Genomic DNA, 21275 nt, shown 5'->3' with positions numbered 1-21275 from the left:
TTTTAGCCGCTAATCCGCTAAGCCTTTAATAGCCGCTAAGCCTTTAATAGCCGCTAAACCGCTAATAGCACTAATCTGCTAAGCCGCTAATAGGGTTGCTTCACAAGACGAAAAAACCGCTAGACGAAGAGACTCGCGGAACAGATTAATTTCGTTTTGCGAGGCACCACTGTAAATCTTTTGGAAAGCACAAAACGCAGACAGACATATACACAACCTTTCTCCATGCCCTCCTACGTAATGGAAAGTGCATTTGAGTCAGGTATGAAGAATGCATGGTGAAATTTACTCTTGTCCTGGAACTGGAAACGGTGATACTGCTAGGTGCACTAATAGTGTAAGTTCAGGCTAATAAGCTCTGTCCTCTGTCTGCTGCAGCCGTGATAACAAACATGGCACCCTCTTGATGTTGTTGGACTTCAGCTCCCATCAGCCCTAGCCAGCATGTCCAATTGGCAGGGATAATGGAAGTTGTAGTCCAAAGCATATTGCCTATTCCTGGGGCTTTAAGTTTCCATGAAGTGAGAGGTCAGACCAAAAATAATATTTCTCCCTTTGCTTTCCCTTGGTTGCTATCAAGTAACTATCAAGTAACACAAATGTGCATGCAGGTTGTTGGTAGTGAGAGGCAGAAAGAACAAAGGTAACTCACTGAAATATTTGAAGAGGGTCAACTTTACGATCTTCCTCACACCTAAACAAAGGCTTTTCCAACAGGTTGGCCTCCAGTTTGAGAATTAATTGTCTAGAGACTCTCCAACCAGGTGCCCTCTATAGGTTTTAGACTCTATAGGTTTTTAAATCTGCATGACAGATGTTCTGGGATGACGTGATCCAAAATATCTGAGAGGCTCGAGGTTTTGGAAGGCTGGTCAAGAACTGGGATTCTTAAATCCGAACCACGTTGCCTTTAGTGATAAACAGTATATATGATAAATTGATATTCTGCCTTTAGCATGGCCATAACATTTGGTAGTAGCACAGTTTGACACACTTACCCTATGCAAGATGCCTTTACTCACAAGTAAATGCTATTGATGTCAAAGAGGCATATTCACAAATATTACATCCTTAAAAAATTGTGTGGCGGGGGTAGTGAAGCCAGTAACGGTGAAATATGCAGTGAAATATTGGGCCTGTTGAATTTTAACAGCAGTAAATTTAGCTCTGGCACAGCTGGTTCATTTATGCTTATGATTCCTTATGATTCCTTACTACTTCATGACCTGAAGCTTAAATACTTGAACGGGCCCCACTAAAAACTTTTGTGTTTGAGGCATATGAGGATATAAGGAATTTCCATCTGTTATTAGGGCCTCACTTAATGCTTTAGTCATCATGTGATAATCAAGCTGTATCTTGCCTGATTTTACCTCACATTTTCCTGTAACTCTGGACTGGTTTGCCCAGGTAAAATAAAAGACATCCTGTTAAAGGCAGATAGAAAGATCACATCACAGCCTGTCAGTTTCAGTAAAAGACACCTTTTTTAATGTCTGGCTGTCCTAAATTTGACCTTGTCATTTTATGCCCTAGTGGGCATTTACTATTGTTAGCTTCTTAAACCAGGGCAGAGACAAATATAAAAGCACGAGGAACTATTCTGTAAATCACAGTAGGCAGGAAACAAACATTTATAAAGCACAAAATGCACAAACCTTAGTAATAATTAGTTCATATAGAGCAGCAATTGTCTGTGGCCCTCCACTCAGGCAGTAGGTGGATCTTGGAACTGCTCAAGTGCTGAAGACTGATTATAGCAGTTATGGTAGGAATTATCCCATGATAGAAAAAAATAGATCAGATATGTTTTAAATGTGTCCCTGTGTGTGTCTGTGCATGCATGCATGTACAATGTGAAGTGTTCTGCTCAGAGAGCACAGCAGAGCCCTAATCAAATCATTACTGAAACCATTGGTATTTGCACTCACCCTGCTTTCTGCAGAAGCATATTAAAAGTGTGGCACCCTTTGTGACGGGAGTATATTATCATTATTTTATTGGTTGGTTGGTTGGTTGGTTGGTTGATTGATTGATTGATTGATTTATACATACATACATACATACATACATACATACCCCGCCCATCCGGCCGGGCCTCTTCAGCCACTCTTGGTAGCCCCCCAACAGAATATCAAAAACACAATAAAACATTAAACATTAAAAACTTCCCTAAACAGGGCTGCCTTCAGATGTCTTCTAAAAGTCAGGTCGTTGTTTCTTTCCTTGACATCTGATGGGAGGGCATTCCACAGGACAGGCACCACTACCGAGAAGGCCCTCTGTCTGGTTCCCTGTAACCACACTTCTCACAGTGAGGGAACCGCCAGAAGGCCCTTGGAGCTGGACCTCAGTGTCCAAGCTGGACAATGGGGGTGGAGACGTTACTTCAGGTACACTAGGCCGAGGCCATTTAGGACTTGAAAGGTCAGCATCAACACTTTGAATTGTGCTTGGAAATTGTACTGGGAGCCAATGTAAGTCTTTCAGGACCGGCGTTATAGTGTGAGGGAATGATCTCCTCCCATGAAACACTGGAAGAAAGAATTGCTACAGATACAGTGGAACCTCGGGTCGCAAACATGATCCATGTGGGAGGCATGTTCACAGTCCGCAGCGTTTGCAACCCTCAGTGCCACATCTGCGCACACGCGGATGCGATTCATCACTTCTGCGCATGCACAAAGTGTGATTTAGCGCTTCTGCGCATGCGCGAGCACCGAAACCTGGAAGTAACCCAATCCGGTGCTTCCGGGTTTCAGTGCGTCCGTAACCTGAAAACGCATAACCCAAAACGTCTGTAACCCGAGGTACCACTGTATGTGGTCATGTCTTCAGCCAATTATGCAAGGCAATAAGAAGAAAACAGCAATGGGGAATGGGGGGGGGGAGCGGATGAAGCAAGAGTCAGTGTATATTATGAGAATGTGCAGTAATGATGTAGCGTACACATTAAATCTTCAGTAAGTCACATTTGTCAGTAATTTAATACTAAGAATATAGTGTGACAGCAAAGTGTGCAAGAAATTGCTTCATGCAGATCTTGTTTGTACAGTATGCCAAGATAGAACATGGTTTATCATGGGCAGACAAACATGCAGGCGCCCAGGATAGGAGATTATGGCTGCTTTGCTCCTCCATTGGTTGTTCTGCTGCTGTGCTGTACTGACCTAAACAGTAGGTTGGCTTAAAATGCCCTACTAGCCCAGATCAACTGTAAAACCATAGGGCAAGCTCTGCACTCAGCGCATGGTTTGCTGGAGAGACCTGACTCACCCTGTGGCTTGTGCAAAGGGCAGTATATTCATTAATTAATATCTAAATAACCATCAGCCCAAGTTCGGATAGCATACCTTACCAAACCATGTCTTAGCTCTGCACTGCAGCAATATGACTACAGGAGGAGCAAAGCACCAGGCCAGTAATTACCTTAGTGTCTCTAGAATGATCACAAAGTAGGTAAGTATAATTATCCACATTCTGCAAATTTGTATGTGTGTGCACGCACATGAAAGTGAGGGAGGTACAGAGACTGGTTTTCCTAAGACTGACCATTCTAAGTGAATTCAGAGAGAGGTTTAGAACTGGGAGGCTCCTATATTCTACTATATATGTCTTAGCTCGTTTCAGGAGATTCTGGAGCACATTCTACAGCATACACTCTTCGTTCAGGACACTGTCTAAACATGCAGGTACCATTACTAAGGTTCTCATTCATGAATATTCTGAGGATCCATAATACCATTCTGAGGAATTGCAGGTTTTGCTGGAACACCGTTTGAGAAGCTTAGAATTAGAAGCTTTTAAAATTAATAATAAAACCCTGTGCGCTGTATCTTTGACCATTGTGGTTTGAGTTGTGGCTGAAGAAGAAGCCTGGCTTATAAATGACTGTAATATTTCTGTCTCATTCAGATATATAGCATTTTTGCAGAGCAATGTACGCAGGTGAAGAAAACTGTTTTTATTAGAGTGGCCGAGGCAATCTCAAGAAGGTCAAGGCGATAAATAATTGTCAAAAACTCTGTAGGTACACAGAAAGTTTCTTGCTTACTAAGAGGTAGTGAAAAAGATCAAACTCCTTTGTCCCCAGAGAGAATTCATTACTTTGAGCTGATGAGTTAGATTTGCACTTTGATTTAGGGATCATATTTTACAGAGGACAGCATCTGCTTGGCATTGTAGATGGCACCAGTTAGCGGAAGGTTGTGTTGAATGACAATCACTGGTGCTAGTGTGGTATAGCTTTTAATGTTTGATGTATTATAGTATTTTAATATTCTTTTGGAAGCCGCCCAGAGTGGTTGGGGAGGCCCAGCCAGATGGGCGGGGTATAAATAATAAATTATTATTATTATTATTATTATTATTATTATTATTATTATTATTATAGTATAGCAGCATGGAGCCGAGTTCAAATCATTGCTTAGCTGCTCCCTGAATTCCTGCTAGAATATTTTCAACATTTTTATCCGATTTTAATGATATTATGCAGGACTGACTGTTTTTAATTGTTGTTGTATTGTTATGGATTCGTGCTGCTGTTCAGTTGGGATCCATGATATATTTTAAATGTTATGTATTTTGTGTTTTGATATCTTATGAGGAACAGGCCTTAAAAGCCCTAAAAGCCAGCCTAAAAATACATTAAAACTGAGTGACTCTTTCTCTGCACCCATCTAACACTGAGAGTGCACATGATCAGTATACATGGCTGATAGGGCAGTATATGCAAAAGAAACATTCCGGGTGTGGGCTTCTCTTTCCTCCAATCTATTGTGATGTGCATCATCAAGGGAAGGTGATAGTCTAGGAAGATTTAGTCCAGTAGGATTGAAATTCTGAAGTACAGTGGTACCCCGCAAGACGAACGCCTCGCAAGACGGAAAACCCGCTAGACGAAAGGGTTTTCTGTTTTGGAGGCGCTTCGCAAAACGAATTTCCCTATGGGCTTGCTTCGCAAGACGAAAGCCCATAGGGAAATCTCCGGGACAGCAGGGAAGCGCAGCGCGTCTTCCCCGCTGTCCTCGGACCTCCTCCGAAGCCTGGCAGCGGGGCGGGGACACCTCTTCCTGCCGCCAGGCTTCGGAAGGATGCTCCGAAGCTAAAGAAGCTAAAGCAGCCTGCCGTGACCCTCTCCCGGCTGGAGAAGTGACGCGCGCCTATGGCAGGAGCCTCCATAGGCGCGCGTCACTTCTCCAGCCGGGAGAGGGTCGCGGGGGGCTGGTTTAGCCCCGCGCGCGCTCTCCCGGCTGGAGAGGTGACGGGCGCCTATGGAGGTTCCTGCCATAGGCGCGCGTCACTTCTCCAGCCGGGAGAGGGTCGCGGGGGGTTTCTTTAGCCCCGCGCGCGCTCTCCCGGCTGGAGAGGTGACGGGCGCCTATGGCAGGAGCCTCCATAGGCGCCCGTCACCTCTCCAGCCGGGAGAGCGCGCGCGGGTCTAAAGAAGCCATAGCCCCGCGACCCTCTCCCAGCTGGAGAAGTGACGCGTGACTATGGCAGCAGCCTCTGAAGGATGCACCGAAGCCTGGCGTGGGGGGGGGGGCGGAGAGACCTTCTCCCCGCGCCAGCCTTCGGATGGCTGTCCTGAAGACTTGGGGTGGGAGAAGGGTTTTCCTTCCCACCGCCAACATTCAGAATGCTGTTCTGAATGTTGGCGGTGGGGAGGAAAAACCCTCCTCCCACGCAAGCCCCGGGAACAGAGGGAAAGCGCTGCGCGCCTTCCCCTCTGTTCCCGTACCTGTGCTGAAGGCTTGCGGTGGGGAGAAAAGCCCTTCTCCGCACCGCCAGCCTGGCAAGCGGTTTCCCTAGGAACGCATTAATTGATTTTCAATGCATTCCTATGGGAAACCGTGCTTCGCAAGACGAAAAACTCGCAAGAAGAAAAAACTTGCGGAACGAATTAATTTCGTCTTGCGAGGCACCACTGTAGACTAGAAATTTAAGGGAAAGCTAGGGTCAGGACCCTGGACAAGGACGAAGGGGCTGTTTTAGAACTAAAGCTGAGGCAACAAAAGTAAGTTGTCTCAGCAGTTTCTTGAAGCAGCTGGCAGAACTTTATAGTGTGGAATGAATAGTTTATACAAAAGACCTGCCCCCTAAATACTGCATCTAGTCAGCTAATAGGCCTGTATCTTTTTCTGCAGCCATCTGCATTTTCCAGGCAGTGTGATTTCAAACTTTAGGGACTGATTTGTGGAAAGCTTAATGGTTCTTTCATTATTCCTCAAGGAGTCTGGCTGAGTCATCAGAGTCCAGTAGTAGAGGTGCCCCCTTTGTTGTTCAGGGGACAAGTTGTGGGTTCCAGTGCCAGAAGATTGACATGGCAAGGACTGGTGGATTCACCTTCAATCCTCAAGTCTACTGTTGTACGAGGACATTGCATCTGAGTAATCATAGAACTGTAGAGTTGTAAGGGGCTCTGAGGGTCCTCTAGTCCAACTGCCTGCAGTGCAGGAATCTCAGCTAGATCATACATGGCAGATGGCCGTAACTTCACCCAGTTCACATTTACCAACTTCCTCACAAGAATATAATGGAAGACTTTGTCAAAAGCCTTACTGAAATCAAGATACACTATGTCTACAGAATTCCCCTTTTCCACCAAGCTTGGGCTTCAACTCTCTCCTTGCATTGTTTGACACCGTTTTCCCTTTGGGTAAAGACAGGCAAAGTAGGTGTTGGGCAGTTCTCTCTGTATCCCAATAGCATTTCTCCAACTTCTGCATGCAAGGGACTTAATACTTATTCTTCCTCTCGCTTCCACTGATTTCAGTGGGATTCTTTTTCATGTCAGATATTGAAGACTAGGGCCCATCTCTATTCATTGACTATGTGTAAAACACAAATGTCAGCACACAGTATTTTTGAGGGGTGGAGGTGGAATGCAACTTAACTAAGATGAAGCCTCAGCAAGATTTATCTCTTATTCCATAGCAGTTGTTGCAAAATAAATCTGCTTTTTGGCATAAATATGTTATAGTATTGCAGTAACGATTCTACTGGTAATGATAAAACATCTACTCTTATTTTACAGCCAGGAGATGTAGGAAATGGATATCTCCCAAAATATCCTTCTCAGCAAAAAAAAACTGTTCTTGTTTTCTGTTTTACGCTGCCCTGTGGAGGAAAGGAGTATGGTTCTCTTACTGATGCAGGCTTGATGATGTTGGTGATGTGATTAATACATTTATACCAGCCTGATGTTGTTGTTTTTATTAATTATGATGTTAGACCTATGATGTGTTTTCTGTAAGACACTTTACTTGCTTTAATAAAGAAAAAAGGAGAAAATACATTTATGAATTGCTTCCCATGAGGCACCCCAAAATGATTTATAATATAGTAACATATATAAAACAGTCACATATAAAAACAATTAAAATGATTGCATATATATAAAAACATTTTTTTAAAACAAACAAACCCAAGTATGAATCTTTTTTTTAAAAAAAAACAGTTTAAAACAACAGCACATACGTCAAATCAATTTGGATCAAGGAGAGATACCAACAGAGATAAAGATTTTAGAAGGCTTGTTGAAAGAAAAACATCTTTAGCAGGCATCGAAAAGACAGCAGAGAATGTGCCTTCTGACATAAAGGGACGGAGGGAGTGGAACCTGCTCAAAAATGTATTCCACCAAATCTAAAGAAATTCTGGGCTAATTGAAGTGGACTTATTTGCCTTATACCTCATCAACCAAATTTTGAGGTTCTTCTCCAGATGCTACCACCCATTGGCAGAGGCCACAGATGCCCTCCACACCAACTGGCTCAAAGGACTTATTTTTGCATTCCCTCCCACACCCCTCTAGCAAGGACCCTCAAGAAGGTATGGGAGGAACACAACAAAGTAGTAATGGTAGCTCCTTGCAGGCCGAGGAACCCTAGTTTTCTGAGATAACATGCATTGCAACAGAACCCCCTTGGCGTCTCCTGGTGTCCCCAAGACCTCCTCACACAAGGTCACTCACCCAGACCCAGAATGGCTCAATCTGACTGCATGGCAATTTAAAAAAGATGCTTCTTAAAATCAGGTCTGTCCCCCAACATAGTGGGGACCATCCTATTGGCATTACAACCATCTACTTTTTGGCTGTACCAAAGCACCTGGACAGTCATCCTTCAATGGTGCAAGTGTAACAACAGGGGTCATCAAATGCCAACAGTGCCCTTCAGCTCTCTATATTGGAAAAACAGGCCAAACCCTACGCCAAAGGATAAATGGACATAAATCTGATATCAGGAATCACAAGACAGAGAAACCAGTAGGAGAACACTTCAATCTCCCAGGACATTCTATACAAGATCTCAAAGTAGCTGTCTTATTACAAGAGAATTTCAGAAATAGACTGGAAAGAGAAGTTGCTGAATTGCAACTTATTACCAAATTTAAAACCATGAAGAGACCTGGTCTGAATAGAGACATCGGATTCTTATCTCATTATACATGATAAAGCTATTTTTAGCCATCTCACCCCTTGCTTTTTCCTGTAAGACCAACTGCAGTTGTTAACAGTCACCAACAGGTTTACCACACCTATCAGCCAATCACCCATTCCCACCACCCTTCTGAGTAACACCCCTCCCCACCCTCCCACTATATATAAGGGTCTGGTGACTTCTGTATCAGCGTATCTGAAGAATTGTGCTTGCACCTGAAAGCTCATATCAATAACAAACTTGGTTAGTCTCTAAGGTGCTACTGGAGGGAATTTTTCTATTTTGTTTCGTACAGGTGTTCAGCAAGGCAAGCCTCCAAGACCATGACTTGCTAAGTGGCTGGGATGTCTTAAAGTGCAGGATTATCAATTACCCCACCTTAGCAACACACTGTATATACCTCTGAGCTATTGCATCTCTGTTTATGGCTTTCCTCTTAGCTTGGCAAAATGGCAAGCCATAGCTGCTTTCAGGACCACCAACAATAAATGTCCCCAGGAGGTGACTAAGTTTCTTTCTCAAGCCAGTGGGTGGTGTTAATCTCCACTTAAGTCCAGGATGCTGGCATAGATATATAAACTTCAGATGAGTCCAATGGACCTTTCCCACTTTCCAATAGAGTCTGTTTTATTATGTCATTAAACATTTATTAGATTGTAACTTCAGTGAAATTACAGAGTAACTTTATGTGACAGTCTGCTTTGATCTTAAAACAAAAAAGTAAGAAAATAGTTTTAAATGATGGTACAAATGTACTACACTCAAACCAATTTCCCCTTCTTTCTTTTTCAGTACACCTCTTAGTAGCTAACAATTGATTCATAGAATCTCACTGTGGACCCTTTTGACACTTGAAGCAAACTTCCAAATGACAGAATAGTATCTAATGTCACAGAAATGTCTTTCTCTCTGTTGCCTTGTATAAAAACATATAAAGATATGTATACTTTTTAAATGTCCAAGGACAACCATAGGTGATGCTCCTTTGGACATGGCTATTTGATCTTTGTCACTGATAATCAACAAAAAAAGAAAAGAAAAATCCCCTCCCTCAATTTGCAGCCAGCCAAGCTTTCTGCACTGTTGCATCAGATTTTAGTACCCAAAGCAGGAAGACACACACACACACACACACACACACACACACACGAATTAGAAGCAGAGTCATTTGAGAGCCTTTTAGTACCTGAGTGCAAAAGCACCTGAATTTAAAAGGCAAAAGTCACACATGGCTTCATTGATTGCAAATACTAAGTGCATATTTAAACCAAAGGGTCAGGTTTCATTGCGAGAAGCAGACATAGAGCCAAGACCTATCCTGTTTGCCACTTCTGTGCTTATTTCAGGAGCACCAGCCATTTCACTGTATAGGCATGCATGTATTTTACTGTTTAAACTGATGGCTCTGGTTAATTCAAGATGGGGAAATTTAGAAACCAAGCTTATTCAATATTAAAAACCCTGGCTCAGTTAAGAGCCGAGATCAAATTCACTCTGAAATCTGGGTCTGACTATTATTTACTTATTTAAAAGGATTATAATCCTGCTCCTCTGCAAAAAAAAGGCTCCCATAATGGCTTACAAATCAATAAAAGCAAGGCATTATTTGCCCTCGGGTCTTAAAATTCAAAAAGACATGACACAAAAAGAAAATGGATTAGGAGGGAGGAGGAACTAAGCCAAGTTAAAGTTAAATGGACCCCTGACCGTTAGGCCCAGTCGCGGACGACTCTGGGGTTGCGGCGCTCATCTCACTTTATTGGCCAAGGGAGCCAGCGTACAGCTTCCGGGTCATGTGGCCAGCATGACTAAGCCGCTTCTGGCGAACCAGAGCAGCGCACGGAAACGCCGTTTTCCTTCCCGCCGGAGTGGTACCTATTTATCTACTTGCACTTTGACGTGCTTTTGAACTGCTAGGTTGGCAAGAGCAGGGACCAAGCAATGGGAGCTCATCCCATCGCAGGGATTCCAACCACCGACCTTCTGATCGGCAAGCCCTAGGCTTTGTGGTTTATTATTAGTTATTAGTTACTAGTTCTAATGGCCAGCTGGGATGAAAAAGGAGAGGAAGAGTCAAAAGCTAATTATTTTTTCCTCTGTGCCAATAAAGTAGTTCTGCATGCCTTCTCTTCCTTCCTCTGTTACAGCCGGGTGCAATGGCTGCTGCCAAGTGACAGTTGATGGAAGGAGGAGCTGGCTTCTCAGCAGAGCTGGTAATGATATTGATTCTCTTTTCCCCTCTCTTCTATTACAGCCTGATGTAATGACTACTGCCAGGCTAGTAATGGGTTCTTAGTCAGCCACACCTCTCTGCAAGCCTCTCCATTTCCAAATGAACTTACTCTTGCAAAGAGGGATGTCAGGGTTAGGGTGGGCTCGTGAGTGACAGGAGAGGCTTTATAAGCATTAGCCTTAACGCCTGGCCAATCCTGAGCTTGCTCAAGAAGATTCTTTCTTGCTTGGCTGCATGGGAATTGTTGTTTCAAGCGATGTTTAATGCAGTGAATTGAGCTTAGGCCTCAGGAAAGTGTAGGCTTCAATGACGAGGACTAGAAGGCCGGGCTTGTCACTCAAAGACCTTGAGAAATCCCCACCCACGGTTAGCATCAGGATAGCAGTATTTCTCATTTAAATTATAGCAATTATTTCTAAATGTGCCATTGTATTAATAAATCAGCAGGCGCAAGTTTGTGTCTTCTTTTGTACTTGTGTTTGGCATTGCATAACTGGCCACCCTTGCCTTGCTGTCCCTTCAGCCCCAACACACAAATTTTCAAGGAGAAGATTATTTGAGGGGGCACTGGCTAGGAAGGCAGGGGATAAGGCCCTTGAGTTTTTCAAGCCTGTTCGGAGACCATAAGATTTTCCAAGTACTTACTTAAACAAACAAACAAAAAATCCTCTCAGAAAACAGATTGCAATCTTAAGGTGGGGAGAGTTCAACTATTTCACATTTAAAACTTGTGTATTTAAACTCTCAACACAAAATATGAATTGGCCCTGAGTCTGATAATAGGACCCTCAACCCATTGGCTCTCATAAAAAAATATTCTGCTTTATCGTTCTTTGTCATTCTACAGAGTATTCAAGGCAATGTTGTTGTTTTTATTGGCTTGGAGAGTCTCATGTAGTTTCTTTGCATCAGGTCAAACCGCAATCTTGAATGTTTGGTTTGTCTGACCACAGCCCTCAGGTGTGATTTCTACATTCAGTCCAAGCTCCGGTGCCCTTGTCCCATTCTCACATCCCTGTGAGTGTGCCCTTTGACAGCTGTGGAATATGATTCCTTGATTCCCACATTAGCATGGCTAATTACATCTGCATGCTTTGAAGTTTCCACTCTCCATAATTCTGTAATAAATAGGTGATGTGAAATCAAACACACGAAAAGGTTGGGATGTAAAGGGAGCAATGTTCGTCTCTAAATATTTAGCACACTTGCGTAGTTTTGGCTGTTTTAAGGAGTTTTGCCCTTCCACAGTTTCCAAGATCCTAAAATGAAACTATATGCTTGGCTCATTCAATTTATGCCAAAGGGAAAACAGTCTTGCCTAGTCAGTGAATCAGGCACATGACCTTTATGTTTTGCTTCATGAGAATGCAGTGCCTGTCATCCCCCTGGACCTCATACGTGGCTTTGACTTATATGAGACACATATATAATTCCCTCTAATCCTATTGAGAGTTACACACAGTTATCAAAGAAGATACATTTTTAACCTCTTAAGCAAGCCGTCCATGAGGCATCTGGAATTTATAGTTCTCATCAGTTTGGAGCAATGCAGGTGAATAAAATGAACCTTTAAACTAAAACTGTTGCTGACATAGCCTGGAGACTCAAGAGCAAAAGTGAATATTCAGCAATGTATGGCTCCTCCTTTTCTTCCAGCTACCTTATAATATTAACTTCCTTGTAATCTTCAGAGGCTTGCATAATGGAGATTCGAAGGCTACACTGTTGAGTGTGTGAAAGAAAAAGGCTGATCTTTGGAGACCGAAGTGTTTTCAATTACAACAAGCCCATTGGCCAATTAAGTGTCTAAGCAAATAATTTACCCTCGCAAGAAGATGGTGTGGCTCTACACAAAAGAAAACTCGCAAGAAGATGGTGTGGCTCTACACAAAAGAAAAATTTCAAGTGCATTTGTGTGGGGTCTTGTTAAGGCTGGGGAAGTTAGTGTAAAGTTGAAACTTGACTCAGAGAGCTGAAATAATTCAGTGGCTAATCCAGGGCAATGTGGGTAGCTGAAATGCTGCAAGGGAAGCGGGGCAGGAGAGGTGCTTAGCTCTTTCCCCACCTGCAGGTTTTCTTCCATACCTGTCAGCACCTTTCCCACCAGCTGAGATTTCCTCATGTGCATTTGCCATGAAGAAGAAGAAGAAGAAGAAGAAGAAGAAGAAGAAGAAGAAGAAGAAGAAGAAGAAGAAGAAGAAGCAGCAGCAGCAGCAGCAGCAGCAGCGTTTGGACTTGATACCCCACCTTTCACTCCCATCAAGGAGTCTCAAAGCGGCTAACAATCACCTTTCCCTTCCTCCCCCACAGCAAACACTCTGTGAGGTGAGTGAGGCAGAGATACAGGGTGAGTCTTTTAAAAGAACATGTGTACTCTGTATCCACGAGGCCTCTTTTAAAAGACTCACCCTGTACTTCAGAGAAGTGTGACTAGCCCAAGGTCACCCAGTAGCTGCATGTGGAGGAACAGGGAATCGAATCTGGTTCACCAGATTACAAGTCCACTGCTCTAAACCACTACACCACACTGGCTCTCACCATGATGGTGTGTGGGAAGGGAAAGCATGAGGAGAAGCAAATGCTGAATTTAATGGAAGTTGTATGATCTTGTCTATATGACACACAGTGCTATTTTTCGGGGGGGGGGGGCGGGACACTCACCATGAACGCCTCCCTTGTTCTCTTATAATGGTAGTGGCGCCTACCTGAGAGGTGCCAGAGGTGTGTTCCAGTGAGTTACGGCTAAAGAAAAGTGGCAGAGAACTCTAAAATGTTCAGCTGCTACTATGCTCTGGTGGGCCAGGCTTGGCCTGCTCAGATTGTGAGCTACGAAGCCCAATATAGTCCACCAGCAGTATATGATAGTCCATTAGACTTTGGTAAATCTTTTGGCTCTATCCTCTGCTTCAGACCACACATGCAGGGGCATGATAAGACACACATATACTCACTCCTTTATCTATCTGTCTATTTATCTGATATATATTTAGCACGCTGTGTCATGAGCTTGGCAGGCCTGGGCCAGGCAAACACAGATTTGTGAACCCAGCCAGCCAAGTTGTATTTCTTAATGAGAAGTTTAGCCAGAGATAAATTTTGACAACCAAACAAGCAAAAATTCACATCGGTAGAAGTAAAATTGAGTGGTATTGCTTATTTACTTACTTAAAGTATTTTCATCCTTCGGCTGATGACAGATTGGTTTACAAAAGATAAGTATAAACAAATCAGTATATTAGCATAAATAAACAACCTATTTAATGTCATGGCGATAAGGACATTTTACCTCGTCGGGTGTTTCTGCTTCTTTTGGGCACCACAGGACCATTGGTTCAAAGCATTTAATATGGTACTCCATTAGAGCAATAATCACCTGAACATCCCAGGGTGGTTCACAACAGAAAATATAGTGGTACCTCGGGTTAAGTACTTAATTCGTTCCGGGGGTTCGTTCTTAACCTGAAACTGTTCTTAACCTGAAGCACCACTTTAGCTAATGGGGCCTCCTGCTGCCGCCGCGCCGCCAGAGCACAATTTCTGTTCTCATCCTGAAGCGAAGTTCTTAACCCAAGGTAGTATTTCTGGGTTAGCAGAGTCCATAACCTGAAGCGTATGTAACCTGAAGTGTATGTAACCCGAGGTACCACTGTACTAAATGAGAATGTAAAATACATAATAAAACAAAAACAAACCAATAATAATAATAATAATAATTTATTATTTATACCCCGCCCATCTGGCTGGGCCTCCCCAGCCACTCTGGGCGGCTTCCATAAAAACCAAAAATACAATAAAATATCACACGTTAAAAACTTCCCTGAACAGGGCTGCCTTAAGATGTCTCCTGAATGTCAGGTAGTTGTTTATCGCTTTGACATCTGCTGGAAGGGCGTTCCACAGGGCGGGCGCCACTACCGAGAAGGCCCTCTGCCTGGTTCCCTGTAGCTTTGCTTCTCGCAATGAGGGAACCGCCAGAAGGCCCTCGGCGCTGGACCTCAGCGTCCGGGCTGAATGATGGGGGTGGAGACGCTCCTTCAGGTATACTGGACCGAGGCCGTTTAGGGCTTTAAAGGTCAGCACCAACACTTTGAATTGTGCTCAGAAACGTACTGGGAGCCAATGCAGGTCTTTCAAGACCGGTGTTATATGGTCTCGGCGGCCGCTCCCAGTCACCAGTCTAGCTGCCACATTCTGGATTAGTTGTAGTTTCCGAGTCACCTTCAAAGGTAGCCCCACGTAGAGTGCATTGCAGTAGTCCAAGCGGGAGATAACCAGAGCATGCACCACTCTGGCGAGACAGTCCGCAGGCAGATAGGGTCTCAGCCTACGTACCAGATGGAGCTGGTAAACAGCTGCCCTGGACACAGATTTGACCTGTGCCTCCATGGACAGCTGTGAGTCCAAAATGACTCCCAGGCTGCGCACCTGGTCCTTCAGGGGCACAGTTACCCCATTCAGGACCAGGGAATCCTCCACACCTGCCCGCCTCCTGTCCCCCAAAAACAGTACTTCTGTCTTGTCAGGATTCAACCTCAATCTGTTAGCCGCCATCCATCCTCCAACCGCCTCCAGACACTCACACCAACAAACATATCTTTAAAAAAGCCATAGAATGTTAATCTGCTGAGTGCCTGGTTGAAGAGAAACATTTTCACCTGGTGCCTAAAGATATGTAATGAAGGCACCAGGCAAGCCTCCCTGGGGAGAGCATTCCACAAATGGGAGCCACTGCAGAAAAGACCCATCCTCGTGTTGCCACCCTCCAGACTTCTCATGGAGGAGGCACACAACGAAGGGCCTCCGATTATGATTGTAGGGTCAGAGTCGGTTCATATGGGGAGAGTTGGTCCTTGAGGTATTGAAGTCCTGAGTCATTTAGGGCTTTATAGGTCAAACCCAGCAATTTGAATTGGGCCCAGAAACTAATTGGCAGCTAGTGCGGTCAAACCAGGATCCATGTAATATACTCAAACCATCCTGCCCTGGTGAACACCACCTTAAAACCTAATCCTTTTCACTAACCAGGAGGACGTCTGTGAGAGCCTGGGAAGGAAGTTGGGGGAGGGATGTGATATAGTGCACAAGCCTGTGTGCTGCTTCTCATCTTTGTGATTGGACAGCGTAATGTCTGCATTGGACCAGTGTGCTTGAGGAAAGCATGAGGAAGGTCAAGAGATATGTGTACTGTGTTCTTGGGATGCATGCATCCATACTATAACCAACTTTCCAGCATTTCTTATTGCAGAAGACAAATCTGAACTATGTGAATGCCAACAAATGCAAGAAGCAACAAAGACATCCATGCCTTAATATGTGCCCTTCTTTTATTAGAAATTCTGAGTCATCATGCTTGCTGACTGAACAGATATCCTCAACTTCAGGTTTACTTAACTTTGGCTATAAAACAATGCCATTATTATTTTGGAGGTTTAATTCTATGCACATTGCAAAACTTTGCCCCACAAGTACTTTTAACTGGAGTCAATAAGAAAATTGCTAGTAACCTAACAAGTGAGCTATTGAAAACCAGCGTATGTGGCAGTTTTCCGTACATTTATAAATAAACCCACACCCTATACTAAAACTGTGTGCTTTAGTAGGACCTTGCCACCACAGCAGATTGACTTAAAACAACATTTCTGAATAGATTTAGTAGCACAGCAGCTAATCTCAGAGACATTAGGAGCGAATAGCTATACAGTGACATATTTGTATAATGTGTGAGTGGAATGAAGGTCATGCCTTCTTTTCACAACAAAACGCTAGCACATTTTTCTGGCATGTGTTTACTGCTTAAATACAAAATGCCTTTAATTATGTCTTTGAGTGCACCAAAGACCTAAAGGTATATTGGTGCAATTTGTTTTCTGGAATGAAACTCCAGAGGTAAGCTCAGGATTGTTCTGTGAGTTAAAGACTTCAAAGGTAGTGGGGGGGAATGGAAACTTCCTATCGGTATTCTTATTTATTTAGTAAGGTGTTTTTGTTCTTCACACAATGCAATTTCTACTCAGTATCATCCCTGCTTCTTTTGGGCAGCCTTTTAGTCTGTCCAGAAACTGTTTCTCATTAATGTTGATTAAAGAGTCCTGGATTAAGATAATCAAATGTTGATGTCTGCGTTCCACACCACACACACCGGGCATGCACCTGATTGATCAGCTAGGTAATTATCATCTTCCTGATCTGCTTCTAACTTTGTTTATATTGTGATTTGGAAAGAGCAATTAATTTTAGGCAGGCTAATTTAGGTTTCTCATATCACATTTGCAAGCTCGTGTAAAGGAATCTTATTTATTGTTAGATTTTCCCTTGTGAGTTCCAGTATACTCACATCTAACATTGGACACAAAACAATATTAGGAAATGAAGGATTTTCTCTCTACACACACTCTGTGCATACAGATTATAATGTTATGAACTTCTGTAATTTGCACCTCCCCCCGCCCAATTCCAAGCACACTTGCTAAGAGCCCCATTAAACACAGTGGTACTGTAAAGGTAAAGGAACCCCTGACCATTAGGTCCAATCGTGACCGACTCTGGGGTTGCGGCGCTCATCTCGCTTTAATGCCAAATCAAAATACGCAGGATGTGCTGTTAGCTGTGACCACACACACACACACCTTCAGCTTTATTTAGCATTTTCTTGGGCAGAAGTTGATTCAACCACTTGATCATATTGATTACCACTTTCCAGCTTTTTGAAATCCTTTTGAGGTGGCACTGGGGAAACCCAGCCAAATGGGCGGGTTATTAATAATAATAATAATAATAATAGTTGTTGTTATCCATTTTTTCACAGTATTCTGAATCTGGCTGCACCATGGCTTTTAATTTTTAAAAAATACCTTTCAGAATAATTTCTAACACTGAATTTGTATTTTTCACAACGACATTTTCAGTATACTTTCTACCACGATCCCAAGTTCCCTTTTCTGGAGAGTTACTGCCCTTTTAAAACCTGAACTTCATGTTGTATGTGGCAGGGGTTTGCTTCCTTGTATTGAGTTCTACTTTGGAAACTCTTCCAGTTATGAGGGTTGGGATGTCTTGGAAAGTGTTGGTCACATCATGAGGTGAGCATTCCTACATGTGACAAGAAAGAAGGGGAGATGCATATAATATCTAATTATTTATTCGGCATAGATAGAATATTTTTATATTAATTAAACAGTACTGTGGAAAACAGCTATTTATTACCTGAATTGAGCCTGTAGTTAGGGATGGAGAATAAATTCATTCAGACCAAGTTCTGAAGTGAACTGTTCTGAATACAGCTATCAATCAGATTATGTACTGTATTTCCCCAAATTTTGTGATGCAATTTCAGTTCAAAAAAATAAACACCCACATGTGCATTTTACAGGGAAATGTGATATACATACATATATATATATTCTATATATTTTTTGGGATGGCAATACTTATGAGTATAATTCAAGTGTGATTTTTTCCCCTTTGGGTTTGAAACAATGGCAATAAAACAGAACTGACTTATGATTGAATGAATGCAGAACAACATAGAACGAAAATAGGTTGCAGCTTAAATCATTACATGTAGTAGAAGTGGAGTGTCCTGTACATAAAGCTAAAGTGTGAAATCATAGGGCTGTTAGGTCTTGTGTTTCTAGTAAATCTTTTGTGATAGATGGAAGAATGATCATTAACCTTTTGCATGAACTATAAAGTGTGCAGTCTAGGAAAATGAAGATTGAACTGTAAAAGCCATTCAAAGCCTTATCTACAATTCATGGAATATTTCTTCACTGATTTGTTAGTGCTATTAACAGTCCCAGGATGCAAGAGAACTATGAAATAGAGTTAACAAAGGCTGGGTGCAGTTCTAGGTGTGTCAGACAAAGTGTTTTAGATGGTAATTCTATGTAAGAACATTCAGTGCTTCAAGATACCCAGGGGCAGTGGGAGTGAATCATAGAATCATAGAATCATAGAGTTGGAAGAGACCACAAGGGCCATCGAGTCCAACCCCCTGCCAAGCAGGAAACACCATCAGAGCACTCCTGATGGTGTGAATTGATCATTTCACTCCTCCTCCCCTTTAATGAGAAAAAGATAACAAGATGCATATTGAATTCAGTAGGTTCTCTGTGGGATTGGGACTTCAAATCTTTGATTGTTTTGGACCCTCTATGTTGGCAGAAGCTGCCTACTAGAATACCTCTGTGTGACCGTACTTCCTTCAACTTTCTTCTCATAACTCACCTTTTCTAGGGAGCTAGAACACCCATTGCCCTTTTGAAACTAAGCCATACCATGGCTTGTCATTTGAACTATGTCATTTGAACTAAGTCAATTTGGCATACCATGTCATTTGAACTATGGCCTGGTTCAAATGACATGGTATGCCAAATTGACTTACTGGGTCTTTTTTACTCACGTGCTGCACTGAGCTCAGTCAAGGTCTGGCTTAATGTGTCATCTAAAACTGAGTTTGTAGTTAAGCTCTCTCTTTACTAACCATGAGCTATAGCCAATTGCTGATCTCCTTTCCTGCACCATGGGCAAAACAAGACAAAATCTGGCTTATCATGTCCTTTGAATATGATCTTAGTTTACTGTTCATGGTTTGCATAGAGGAAGCCTGGATTCAGATGACATGACATGCCAAACCGTGGCTTGTTTTATCTGCAGCATGGCAGGAGTGAGGGAGAAGGGCATTAAGTCATAGCGCAGACATTCTCTCTATCCTGGAAGCTCTGCTTCCTAATCATTTATTTCTCTTGCCATAATGTTTTGGGAAAGGCACTGTGCATATGCTCACTCATTATATAGGTTCCAAGGCTGTTACAGCACCATGGAGAGCTCCTAGTGAGTGACTTACTGAGACAAGGCACAAAAGTGAATTGAGGTTTGTTTTTTAGCTTTGGCCAGCAGTCCAGTTGTCTTAAGCTCTACCCAAGAGGTTCTTAAGTAGCCATACCTCTGTCCTAAAGATAATAGAATAATAGAACTGTAGAATTGGAAGGGACCCTTAGAGTCATCTAGTCCAACCCCCTTCTGTGCCGGAGTCTGTTGCCCAACGTGTCCCAGTCAGCATGGCCAATGACCAGGAATAATGGGAGATGTATTCTTGCAACATGTGGAGCACCACAGGTTCCGTAGTACTGGATTAGAGCCTGCTTTTCCCCATATGACCATGACCAGCTAATGTTATATTTAATAAGGCAAGAGCCCTGTTGTTTTCCTGGCTATATGAGAAGTGCAGATCTTTTATAGCAGGGATGGCTAAACCTGGAACCTTCCAGGTGTTCTGGACTGTAACTCCCATAATCTCTGGTCAATGGTATGATGGCAGGGGCTGATGGGAATCTAACAACATCAGGAAGGCCACAGGTTAGCCACCCCTGATTACAGCACTATTTTTGCCCCTGGAAGTATGAGATTATCTCCAACAACACCTGTCTCCTGGTGTTTAGACTGCTACAGTATTTGAGACCTTTTTCCCCATTAAAGATATGAAACATTAAAAGAGTGCTGACATTTTGGGTTCTTCAAAATTTTATTTTAATTATATTGTAGTTCTGCCGCCATTTTAAAAAATCTGCATATGGATTTCTTCTTTGATTTTTACTTGTTTGCTTGTGTTCATGAAATTGTAATGCCTGAATGTAAGAAGTGTCACTGAGTTTTGGAAAGAGAGTATAGAATAAATAATCATGTGCTGAGTTTCCTTCATTGGTTGGACTAGATGATATTCAGAGCCCCTTCCAACTCTATAATTCTATTATTCTGTGAGGCAGAAACCCTTTTAAAGTGTTCAAATACTGTTTAAACACAGATACCAGGGCTCTTTTAATCCAAGACAGCTGTTCATTTATAAGCCTTCACGCTATACCCACTGATTTCTTCCTGGGACATCATCTAAATCTCATTTCAGTCATGCATTGTGTGTTATAATCTTGCACTCACTTTATACAGATGCAGACCCAAACCTGAAATGTAACTCACTTGTTCAAGGTGGCAAAACTCAGAATGACTGGGGGCTTTGTCAAACAGAGAGGTCATGGAAGTGGGACAATATATTCAGAGTGCTAAAAATGTGGCATGTAAGCTTTTGAGTCACAAAGAATCTTCCTCAGGCTGAATTTTTGCAACAAATGCTTGTTACGTCCGCGTTTTCCATATTTAGAATGGCTGAGCTGTCCACCCAAAAATGTAATGTGTGAAGTAGGCCCTTACCATTGCTGTCAAATCATGTTCATTGATTCCATTCTTACAGTTATTAACCTGGGCCAGAACCTGCTCTTAATGCACAAGTATTAATTTTACCTCTCTTTAACCTTATACCTGAGGACACGGGTGGCGCTGTGGGTTAAACCACTGAGCCTAGGGCTTGCCGATCAGAAGGTCGGTGGTTTGAATCTCTGCAATGGGGTGAGCTCCCGTTGCTCAGTCCCTGCTCCTGCCAACCTAGCAGTTCAAAAGCACATCAAAGTGCAAGTAGATAAATAGGTTCCGCTCTGGCGGGAAGGTAAACAGCATTTCTGAGCGCTGCTTTGGTTCACCAGAAGCGGCTTAGTCATGCTGGCCACATGACCTGGAAGCTGTACGCCGGTTCCCTTGGCCAATAAAGC

At 42.9% G+C, this 21275-nt stretch overlaps 1 protein-coding gene and 1 long non-coding RNA gene across 7 annotated transcripts in view; both read left to right on the top strand.

Annotated features, from left to right (window-relative positions):
• Positions 1 to 21275, top strand: part of GRIA4 (glutamate ionotropic receptor AMPA type subunit 4) — a 225312-nt gene that overhangs the window by 40106 nt on the left and 163931 nt on the right. The gene's annotated exons all lie outside the window — the stretch shown is intronic.
• Positions 179 to 7273, top strand: LOC310705463. Its single transcript, XR_014525309.1, has 3 exons — positions 179 to 337; positions 3916 to 4026; positions 7037 to 7273. It is a non-coding gene; the product is annotated as an uncharacterized lncRNA (long non-coding RNA).

Source organism: Podarcis liolepis (assembly GCF_965112155.1).
Source record: "Podarcis liolepis genome assembly, chromosome: 4".
NCBI classification, from domain to species: Eukaryota; Metazoa; Chordata; class Lepidosauria; order Squamata; family Lacertidae; genus Podarcis; species Podarcis liolepis.
This window is presented reverse-complemented; position numbering and strand designations above follow the sequence as displayed.